General features: G+C 37.8%; 1 protein-coding gene across 1 annotated transcript in view; it reads left to right on the top strand.

The window, feature by feature from the left end:
- Positions 1-236: 236 nt before the first annotated feature.
- Positions 237-11,329, top strand: part of LOC146002385 (uncharacterized) — a 132,679-nt gene continuing 121,586 nt past the window's right edge. Inside the window, exon 1 of the mRNA XM_083140131.1 lies at positions 237-294. The gene's annotated coding sequence lies outside the window, so the exon portion shown is untranslated. The remainder of the gene's footprint in view (positions 295-11,329) is intronic.

Genomic DNA, 11,329 nt, shown 5'->3' with positions numbered 1-11,329 from the left:
TCCCTCCTCTCTTATTATGCACCAATTTCTGCAAATAGCCAATGAAAGAACATGCGTACCCCGCACCTGTCGTCAGCAGCATGCGTGTGTGGGAGGGCTGCAGACTGAGACCACGTGACGTAAAGGTGTCTGCTTTTGAAGCATGTGAAGGAGGTTTCCAAATATAATCCCACGAAGCGTTTTGGATGTTCTCCATGCATAACAAGCTCTTGGGAATGTTGTAGTTTGGCAGTGGTTGTCCAGTGGCTGTGGCAGATCGGGTTGCTCGAAAAAGAACACACACCGAGAGGAGCGGTAAGTTTCTTTGAAATTATCTGTGTTTACTTACTGCTTTTCGACCCAGATGTGTGAAATATGTAATGTGTTTCTAGGAGTTTGGCACGTGGGGGCAGCTTTTTTTTTAGAATTTTCCTCTCCTCTCGAAAAACCGCTATGATATTCCAAAATCCGAAAAAAAAAATCTTCTGTTTCGAATTCTTTTTAGAGTATTCGCGTGAATCTTCATGCGGTTTGCTTTCGCTATTGTCATAGGCGTAACTTGACGGGGACAAGGGGGTGCAGTTGCCCCCCCAAATTTTCAGATTTGTTAAAATTTACAAGTTAAGGATACTTTTGTACTTTTGTTAACATCCTAAGACCTGAGGAGCTAAGTAATAAATAACAATATTTATGGCTTCAGTAGAAGAGGAATGCGCCAAGGTCTGTTGCTGTTTAATATTCATAATTAATTTGCATGTAGTTAGAATTTACTTGCATAATTTAGAATAAATTTGCATATCATTAGAAAAATTTACATTTATGTATTTGCATGTTTATAACTTTTATGAATTTTTAATTACTTATTTCATGAAAAATATGTAAATACAAGGTAATTAGTGTTACTAAATGTTATGCATATGGTTTTATATTCATTACTGCAAAGTATGCATAACATTTAGTAACACTAATTAGCTTCTATTTACATATTTTATAATTAAAAATTCATAAATGTAAATTTTTCTAATGATATGCAAATTTATTCTAAATTATGCAAATAAATTCTAACTACATGCAAATTAATTATGAATATTAAACAGCAACAGACCTTGGCGCATTCCTCTTCTACTGGCTTCGCAAATGTAACAGTTATTTAGCAAATAATCCTGGACAGTATTTGAATTGGATGAAAAATTTTCGACTCTGCCCCCCCCCCCCCCCCCCGGCAAAAGTGAAGCCTCAGGTTGGTACCAGCCCCTCCCAAAGTTAAGTCCCAAGTTACGACCATGGCTATTGTTTAGATATTATCAATACTTTAATAGGCTTACGTAATCACGAAACTATTGTCAACCATGGGTTAGGAGAATGTAGCCACAAAAAAAATAATTGGTGAACTGAGAGAGCTACCGAATAAACTTAAATTGATTTTGATTTATTTTTTGTTATTTACCGTAGCTTTTCTGCCACTTTTGTTAATCGCGACGAGCGACAATATGATGCAATCGATGAAAGGACACTCACAAAGAACACCCATGGCCATGCCGAGATTCTAACCCGGGCCACTGGCGTTGTAGGGCGCTCTGATAACCACTCTGCTATGGAGGTCTGCATGCATGGAGGGGAGGGACGAGGGGGATCACGACCCCCCATGTAAATGAATGTTAGTCTAAAAGTATACATTTAGACCTCGGATTTTAAGTTATTCAAATATTTTTTCCTTTACAGGTATGTAAGAAATAAAAAGTTATGTCAGCGTTTTGTTAAAAAAAAACTCAACAACTGATGAAGTTTTATAATGCCTAAAAAAACTATTTTGCTTGTTAGAACCTATTTTAGGTTTATGCGCCTAAATCAAGCCTTTTTTACGTTTTTGAATGTTTTTTTAATGTTTTACAGGGATTTTTATGTCACACAGAGGCATTGGTCACGAAATAATTCAATGACGAACATGTTTGAAACGTCTGTTGATTTCCCGTCCTCCAAGTCCAAGTCCAAAACTCTAAACAAAGCGAAATGTCTGGTGCCACTGTTACCTGTACAGTCCAAAGTGGTCTGATCTGTGTGGTCTTGCTCACTTTCGCGTCACTTCGATGCTTTGTGGCATTCACCCCCTTGCAAACTAACATTTCAGCATAAGTTTGCACCACTGACTATGCTTTTGTTGAAAGATTATTTTCAGCATATAAAATGATCCTCACAGACAAAATTGCTGAGTTTGACTGTGGATAACATGAAAAATGATTGTTGCCTAACTATACTTCGAAGAGTGGATTTTAATAGCAAATTTCCAAGGGAAAGTTCTGTCATCGCCGTATGGTTAGGCAACACACATAACGTTATGCAAGATAGTGCATATTTCAGGATATAGGTGTCCGATTTTCACAGTATCATTCACAAATTTTGAACTATTTTAAGATCTTTTGAACCTACTTCAGGATTTTTGGAGTCTAACAAGATTTTTAGGACCTATTTTAGGATTTTAGAACCTATTTTATGAACCTAAAAGCACACTTTTTAGAACCTAAATATCCGAGGTCTAGTAATATTTTATTTCAGTCTTAGCAATTTATGGTAATTATTGAAAGGGTGTTGTAAGAACATTATAACTTCAAACTCGATTGTTTTCTTGAGGGACCGATTTTATTTTTTAAAAAGCGAACATCTCTAAGCGGTAGTTTCCCCCTTTTACAAACACAAATAACTGTCTTACCGAGGGTTCGAACTCGGAACTCACGGTGTCATAGTACGACTTCTAACAACGGGGTTACCCACTGTACCCCCTCGAGAATTACGTCGATTTTTTTTAATCGACAGATTTCAATGTCTTACGTACTGTAAAAGTGTTTCCAGCGTTAGGAGCACAAATAACGGAGATATTCCATCCCAAAGAATGGCCCACCTAAGTTAAAACCTGCAATTTCGGAGTACTTTCGCCGCATTTGTTAGTAAACACTGTTTGTATGCACACTAAAATAGCGAAAGAACACGTCAAGAATAACTATCAGTACCTAACCTAACTGCTAATAGCTGCTGTTGTGGAAAGTCGTTTTGGGTGCAACATTCACTTGCGGAAGCCTTCGGGCTGTTCTGCTACACGGTAAAGTAAAACGCCAAGGTAACAGACTTCCTTTACTTCAGAATAACACATTTCTGAGAGCAAAAATCGACGGAAAACGTTCATAAACAACAAAATCTTCATAAACTGCAAAATATTTCACTTTCTCCAGGAGGTACAGAGATTCAAGGGTACCTTAACAACTACCCTACCGAGGTTGACACAGAACCAGCAAAAGTGAATGTTTTCTGGTCGGTCTGGTACGTCATATTTAGAATGCACATTAAGGTACAGTCACCGGCAAAAAAATGAACATCTAAATCCTAAATACTGGCTTCCTTGCAATGTGTTGTGTGTTGCCTAACATTACGGCGATGAGCCAACTTCAATAGCAACTTTTCAGTAGGAAGTTCTGTTACCGCAGTAGAGTTATGCAACACAGCGCATCTCAGGATCTGGGTGTCCCATTTTATTGCCGGTGGGTGTACAGCTCACCGCTCAGGAGAAGATCCCTGCTGGAAGTCAAGTGACGTAGGGCCAGGCGACTCCACTATTAACGTTGGGGGAGTGCACCCTGGGTCAGAAACAAGCGCTTTGGTCTCGCTATAAGGCTTGATTCACATCTACGCTCAAATCACTGTCCGCGCACGGTCAGGGGGTATCCACATTAGCGGTGAAGGTATGATCATCGTCAATCTGGTGTTGATTTCTTGACAGAGTACACCGATTTTTCCTTTTGATTTTTTTTAATAAAGAACCTGACGATTGTACTAACTACAATGTTAAAGATATTTTTAACGACGGAATTGGTTGGTACCTCACTGGCGTTCGAAGAAAATGGCAAAGAAAAATAGGGAAAATTTATTTTGCACTTACAATGTACAGAGCTACAAATGTGAACAATGTTAAACATTACTTTGTCGATCTAGATTTGGCATGAAAATTTTTGGGCTGATTGATTCATATTGACATTCTTGATAATTTATTTTATTCGAAGGTTTCCGACACAACACGGCTAAATAATGTACAGGATAAGCAATACAAAAACATTCTGTACACTGAAAAGAAAAAACAGCAACCAATGAGAAATAAACAAATTCATAAATTGAATTCATGATGAAATTCATGTCAAAATCATTGAGTCACATTACGGTGAAATGGTGTTTTCCTAATCTTTCCGGGGGAAACAAGTTTTCTCATCGGTGGTCGACCATTCCGTTCAAGCGTATCTTTCCGAATCCTCTTGATTGTTGGCTCCGACAAACCTGTTGCTGCAGACGCACGCTTGGTGCTCTGTGTAAAAAAAAAAAAAGGTAAAGTGTTCCCCTGTGCTTAGCACCACGCCATGAAGGCGTATAGGGGGTGTGGGGGTAACGCCCCACACTTTCTTGATCCGGTCGTGAGTGGGGGTGATGTGATCAGCACCACGCCTCTGACCGCCTTTACCCCCCAGGGTTTCCCCCAGGTACCCATGTTATTCGACGCTGGGTGGGCGCCGGGCCCGCTTCCAACGTTAGAAAAGTTCCCGGATTTGAACCGGCCGGGGATCGAACCCGGCACCTTGAGCAAGGTAGTCAGACGCGTTACCGACTGAGCCACCGCGGCCTGTGTAATTGACAAATTTCTTTTCTTTAGATTCACGATCTCAGAATTCAATAACTTTGCTGATAATCTCACGCTCTTCACTATGCACAGTAGTACCTTTCCTCCTTACACCTGCCATAACTCTTAAAACACCACGAAAACCACGCAAAATCTCCCAAAAAAATCACAATTAAACACCGACGCACAAGCACTTCCACAACGACAATGACCGCAGCGGAAGACTTCCTGCTTCCCCTAAAATCTGCAAATAGAGATAGACCGATCTTCCCCCTCCGCACGTCCACCCCCCACCCCACATTTGGGGATCTTCTCGCGAGCGGTGAGCTGTACATGTTCGTTAAATCAAGTATATCTTGTATGTTGTGGGGGCTTCCTCAGCAGTGATTTATCCACAAACCATTTAACACCCAAAAATGTTTTCAACGTCCTAAATTTTTTCACAAAAGCGCAATTTAGGGTCATTTTGGCTCCAAATTGTGGACAAACCCCTGTTTCTCAGGAGTCCAACTCTTGTGGCATCGACACTGCTTTTATCTGCAGGGAATTGGCAAAGGCGTGGACACCGGGTGGTCAAGGATGGCTGTAACCCACCCAGGAGTTTATCCAACGTTTTCCATCTGGGGGAGGGTCCTATTTAGGGGGATATTTAGAGCCAAAATGACCATAAATTGGGCCCTCGTGAGAAATTTTAGGGGTGTTAGGAGTGTGGGAATTAATCACTGGGCCCATCCTTCTGCCCAACAGCCACATACAAACGGGAATAACAAGCGAAACAAAGAGATGGAAAAAATTGAGACTGAAATAAAAAATGATGGATAAACCAAGGAGAAAAGAGTTAAGAGAGGAAAGATGAAAAGAGGCAGAAACAAAAGAAGGAAGGAAAGAGTATAGAAAGAAAAAGATACAGAGGATAAAGAAGGACAAAAATACTGTAACAGAGGAAAGAAGAAAGACTCACAAAGAGAGGGAGGAGGAAGACATAAAAGATAAAGAGAGAAATGGAAATAAACAGGGAAAGAATGGAATTATTGTGGCTTCACTATCCAACGAAGTTCTAGAATTGTACAAAACAAAGTTTCGAGATCGCACAAACGACTTGGGTATGTACCTAAACGTAAACCTTGGCCTCCCCTCATCTCATTGCGATTCCTTTCATTACAGTTAAATAATCCAGAAACTGACAGAGCCATCTACTGGCTTTCATTCTAGTCACGTGTGTACATTTCGCTCTGCCTGATGCTATCCCCATCTGGTGGGCGCTTTAGGAACTACTTTAGCAACCGTCATCACATCACCAAGGTAGATTCCGGTATGGGCAGTGAGTCTTACATTAGGGTGAACAGATTTTCTGAAATGAAAAGCAGGACATCCATGGATGCGTACGGGGGAGATTGCAGCTATAATTAAAAGAGAATAAGGTCAAGTGCACCCTTCCCTCGTAAAGAAAAAGTCATACTGTTTACATGTCTTCTGAAATATTACACAATTCTCTTTAATCTGTTTTTTCTTGATTTTATTTTTATTATTTAACATCGCCTTTCTCTCACTTTTGGTTAATTTGCGAAGATGGGAATGAGTGATGATATGATTAAATTAATGAATGGACACTCACAAAGAACATCCATGCCCAGGCCGGGATTAGACCCCAGGACCCCTGGCGTCCTAGCGTTCAACCTCTCCACCACGGAAGTCTTCCCACCTTACATATTTCCATTTTCATTTCATTCTTTTTCGTTCCTCTTCTTGCTTATATTTTTAATTTTATAGATTAATCTTCCTATATCTCTCGTTCTTACTGTTTTTTGTGTGCGTTTCCTTAATTTCTTACCATAAAACATTAATACATTATTGACACGGTCGTGCCAGATTCAACCATAAGACATTAATAGTCATAAGAATATAACTAACTAACTAACTCCCTAGCCTTCTTAAACCCGAAGGTTCATGGCTGCAGCCAGGGGTTTATCCAGGATTTTTCTCTTGGGGGGGTGTTGGAAACTTTTGGGGGGGTGTAAGTTTGGAGATGTTAAGTGAATATTTTGGACCGTTTCTAATTCAATTTGTTCATAGATGTTTCCAGAGATTACCCCCCCCTTTCCCTTCACGTAACATTTCAGTAAAAAAGATATGTCAAATGCAGGAAAAGATGGGAAATAGATTTTTGTGATAATGTTAACATTTCAGTCTAACATTTCGAGTATTGCTTTCCGATAATGTTCACTACTTGATTTAATCAATCGTTAGACAAAAGACACGAGATGACATTAAAAAACACAAAATTTAAACACATTATTACCAGAAATCATTTCATGCAATTCTTAAGCTAGTTAGAAAGAAATTAGGAACACTTGCGCAATATTCTCAAACTGTATTTGTATGGTTCTTGTCATAGGTGTAAGTCGGAGTTCATCTTAGAGGGTGGCCAATTCATTGATGAAATATCAGTGAGAATGCATTGCATGGGTGTGCGCGCGCTTGCATGTTTGAATACAGGTATAATATGACCTAAATTAATGCACTGCGAGCGAAGCGAGCAAGAAAATTTTTAGAACCATTTCTTTTCAAACAGATAATGCATATTATTAATTAGACATAGCGACAATACTTTTATTTCACAGTATCCCACGATGTTTACTCTTTACAATCTTGCTTTGCTCGTTCGGTGTCCTCTTTACCTAAGCACATGCACCCTGCCCCCTCCTGTTCTAGCTTCAGTTAGAAAATATGCATAATTTTAATAGTTCTATGTTGCGAGTGAGTTACAAATACTGCTGTTGTTTTCAAATCTCTATTTAAACAATCATTAATGATTAATAATGAAATAAAGTAATGAATCTATATATTTAGAGTATGGTTATGAAGACTTTAAAATTAGTGGGAAGTTGGGATGCAAGTTGATAGATGCCTGGTATTGCTTTTGAACGAAATCGGTCAAGCAATTTCATATTGAAGTCCTATGCCCTTACAAAACTTTGGAAAATACTATTCACCCTGTTGAGAGTTTATCTTTCAAATACTGGACGAGAGACACTATGGAATTAGGAGTCATGTGTATCTTTGCCTTAAAAGAAAATGAAAAAAACATGTGCAAATAAACGTATGGCATGTTAGCTGCAAAGGGAAGGCAATGAATTTTCACTTCTAAATTGAGGTAATGTTTTATTTTCAATTATTTAAAAATTGAATAGCATTTATTTCACTTTCCAGCACAAGGAACACAATGAACCAAACAAAATTTTTATCTCCACGTTTTCCAGCAGGCAGTGAGTGGCAAGCGTCGTCTTGCCCCCACTGGTGCGCCTATGGTCAGATATAAATTTGGGACTTAATGTAAATTAAATTTATTTTTATGTTTAATTCCTCATACTTCCTTTGCTTATTCTTAAAAGTTGCAAAAAATTAAATATGTCATTATGTCAGGGAACCGACTACATAAGAAGAGGAAGACAATTTGTACTAAATCTATATCTTTGCAAACTGACAATAACTTTAATTTAATAGGATGCCAGTAATTTCACAGGACACCACGACTATAACGCTTTTCTATTTTTATCCTTCTTGCTTGTTCGACACGCCATTTGTCCTTAGCTCCAAGGCAACCACCTCGTGCGAACCCCCCCTTTTTTACAACTCTCTTTCTAATATATAATTTCATTTACAAAGGTAAAAAATCTTAGAGCCACAAAAATGTGGTCACATACATCAACTATAGACGTGAATGAATCACTTCGGTTCTTCATGAATTACTTGCAGTTTTATAGCGAATACTCTGTCAGTAAATTTTATATTGGTACTTTATGAATCTGTTGGGAAAAATTATACCTACATATAGTGTCACTGCTTCTCTACTCACCCTTTTCAGTTTCTTTCTGTCTGATTCCATTCTCTTTTTCAAAATCCCGTATCTTGTTTAACCACTTTTGCAGTAAAGTTTCAGACATTGTTACACTAAGCAGAACGACAACACACGAACTGAGATGCTACACTAAGATTCTGACCTAAGGTCTAAGGCATTTGACCATTCTTTTCTCTACCACTCCAAAATCATCCATCTCGCCCAAGTTACAGAAAATAGTGTTGCTAACCATAGTAACAGAATTCACTCTAATAAGTCAAACCTGTATCTTTGAATATCTTCCCTTACTTTTATCGTACATTTTTCACATGAAAGAATTGAAAGGAAAATGCAACGCAATATAAATTTCATTGACTCAGGGGTTCAATTTACAAATCTGTAACGTATTTAAGAAATATTTATTTAGGTATTCAAACGCTGAACTGTCAACACTGTGTGCGGTATGTGCTCCCTGGAAGGAGGGCGAGAGGTCAGTTTGACATTTTCCAGATGGCAGTGTCCCTTCCAAAGCCTTGTCAAGGAAGCTGGTGTTTTCAGGAAATAACCATGCTGAAAATTCCACCCTCCTTCTTTGACACTTTGGTTGTAGTTGATCGAAAGGTCCATTGGACTACGCTTCTTGTAGAGCTACAAATGGTTCCTTTATGTTGAAGTATTGTTATTCTATTGTTGATATAAAAATCCATACTTACACCCCCCTACAGGGGGGGTGTTCCACTTTTCTGCTTGGGGGGGGGTGTTGGTCAAAATTTGGGAGGGTGTTGGGGGGTGTTAGGGAGGTGTAGATAAATCACTGGCTGCAGCAACACAGGCCTTCCATCTGTCCCTATCTTGAGCAAGTTCTATATACTCTTTTCCATCCCTACCGATTTCCCTTAGGTCCATCTCAACGTTGTCCCTCCATCTTCGTCTTGGCCTTCCTACAGTCATAAGAATATATTTATCTCAATACAAATTGAGAATGAGCAACATGAGACTGTATATTGGTATATGCGTGATACCTCCCAGGGCACGGGAAAACATTAAGATTTGCAGTAAATAGACACAAAAACACAGAACTTACGTTTCAACATATGAATTCAGAATCTATTTATCTTGATTATGCAATTTAAAAAGAACGAAAGTTTTACAGCATAACGAAACTCTCAAAAAAGAAATCACAGTAACAGCACAATCTTTCTCTCATGCACTTCCATTATTCTTCTTCTTTTTCTTTTTTTTGTCCCTGTGAGCATTATCTTGTCGACTTTGGACATCGTTATTGTTTTTTTAAAATTTATTTTAATGTTTTCTTCTAAAGTTGGTAGTTAGTCTCACAAATTAATCGGAATCACAAATATATAACAATTATAAATAATTCACTTTTTTGTCCATTTTGCTGTCTCTTAAAAATCACTTTATATTTCAAGTCTACATTTTCGAGAATATGCATACAGCATCCATATTAATGAAGGGGATAAATCTGTTAAAATGGATGATAGTGATATTGGAAATATAATTTTTAAACGTTGAAAACCTTTGTAGAGTATGATTTGTTGATCTGAATAGATTGGACATTCTAGAATTAAATGTTGAGCATCAGGATTATTATTGCCACATTTACAATTTTCTTGAGTTTTAATTTTTATTTTTGCTAAATGTGCTGGTGTACGTACGTGTCCTGTTCTTAATCTATTAATAAAAACTATGACTTGCCGTGGGAGTGTGTATGAATTGAACCAAGGGACTTTAGATTTAAATTCTGCAAACCATCTATATGTGTTACCCACAAACTTAAATTGATCCTTGCACCATTCATTCCATTGTTCCATAAGTTTGATTTTTACTCGTGGTAATAAATCAGTATACATTAACCTATTGAAACTTATGAGTTGTAAATCTCTGGCCTGTTTAGAATATATGTCCACTCTATCATTTCCTACATTAATATTATGTGCTTTGACATAACTGAATTGTATGTCAATGTTTCTTTTGCAAGCAAATTGAATTTGTTGAATAATTAAAATAATAAGATATGATTGGTGACATAATTTGGGATAGGATGTAGATAATGCTTGAAGAACACTCAGAGAATCTGTAAGGAGAAGAATTTTTTTATAGTCTTCCGCTATTCCATATTGTAAGGCTTTGTATAGGGCGTAACTTTCCGCAGTAAAAATAGATGAATCTATAGGTAATCTAAATTGTTGATAAATGTTTTTTTCTGGGATGTAATAGGCACATCCTACACTATTGTTATTCTTAGAACCATCGGTGTAAATCATTACATGCATTGGCCATTTTTCTCTGTACAATGCATGTAAACCTAGATCTCTGAAGTGGATTGAACATTGAGTATATAATGGGCACTTCCATTAATCTCGTCACTTCCAGCTACAAGATTCATATATACCAGGCGGGATGGTGTACTTCAACAGTCTGTTCATACGTCCGGGAAGGACATGTCATTGTAAAATAATATTAAAATATTAATAAATACTGATAATATATTTCTCTCTTGCCACAGCTGTAGTAATCATCTCATCAATGCATCAAAATGCAAATCCCCAGAATTGGGCAATTTTACCAATTTTCAAAGCGCCCTTGCATATACTTTTAATCATCAACCAGCACCTTACATATTATATCATGAACAGACTGCATGCAATATGTGCTTCTAAGCACAAAATCTCAAGTTTTACGGCAAGAAGAAGGCCGCGAGCTAAGCGACCGCGAAAATATTTAGATCTACAAGTATTTCTTTGCAAATAACAATACTATTAATTTAAAAGGCACTAACAGTTTCACAGAGGTAAACAATTCGTCTGGATGTTTTGCAGGATATTTCGCAAGACGCT

This window comes from Lepisma saccharinum, chromosome 18, assembly GCF_977018435.1.
Source record: "Lepisma saccharinum chromosome 18, izLepSacc3.1, whole genome shotgun sequence".
NCBI classification, from domain to species: Eukaryota; Metazoa; Arthropoda; class Insecta; order Zygentoma; family Lepismatidae; genus Lepisma; species Lepisma saccharinum.
Note: the sequence above shows the minus strand (reverse complement) of the source record. Positions and strands in the feature narration are given on the sequence as shown.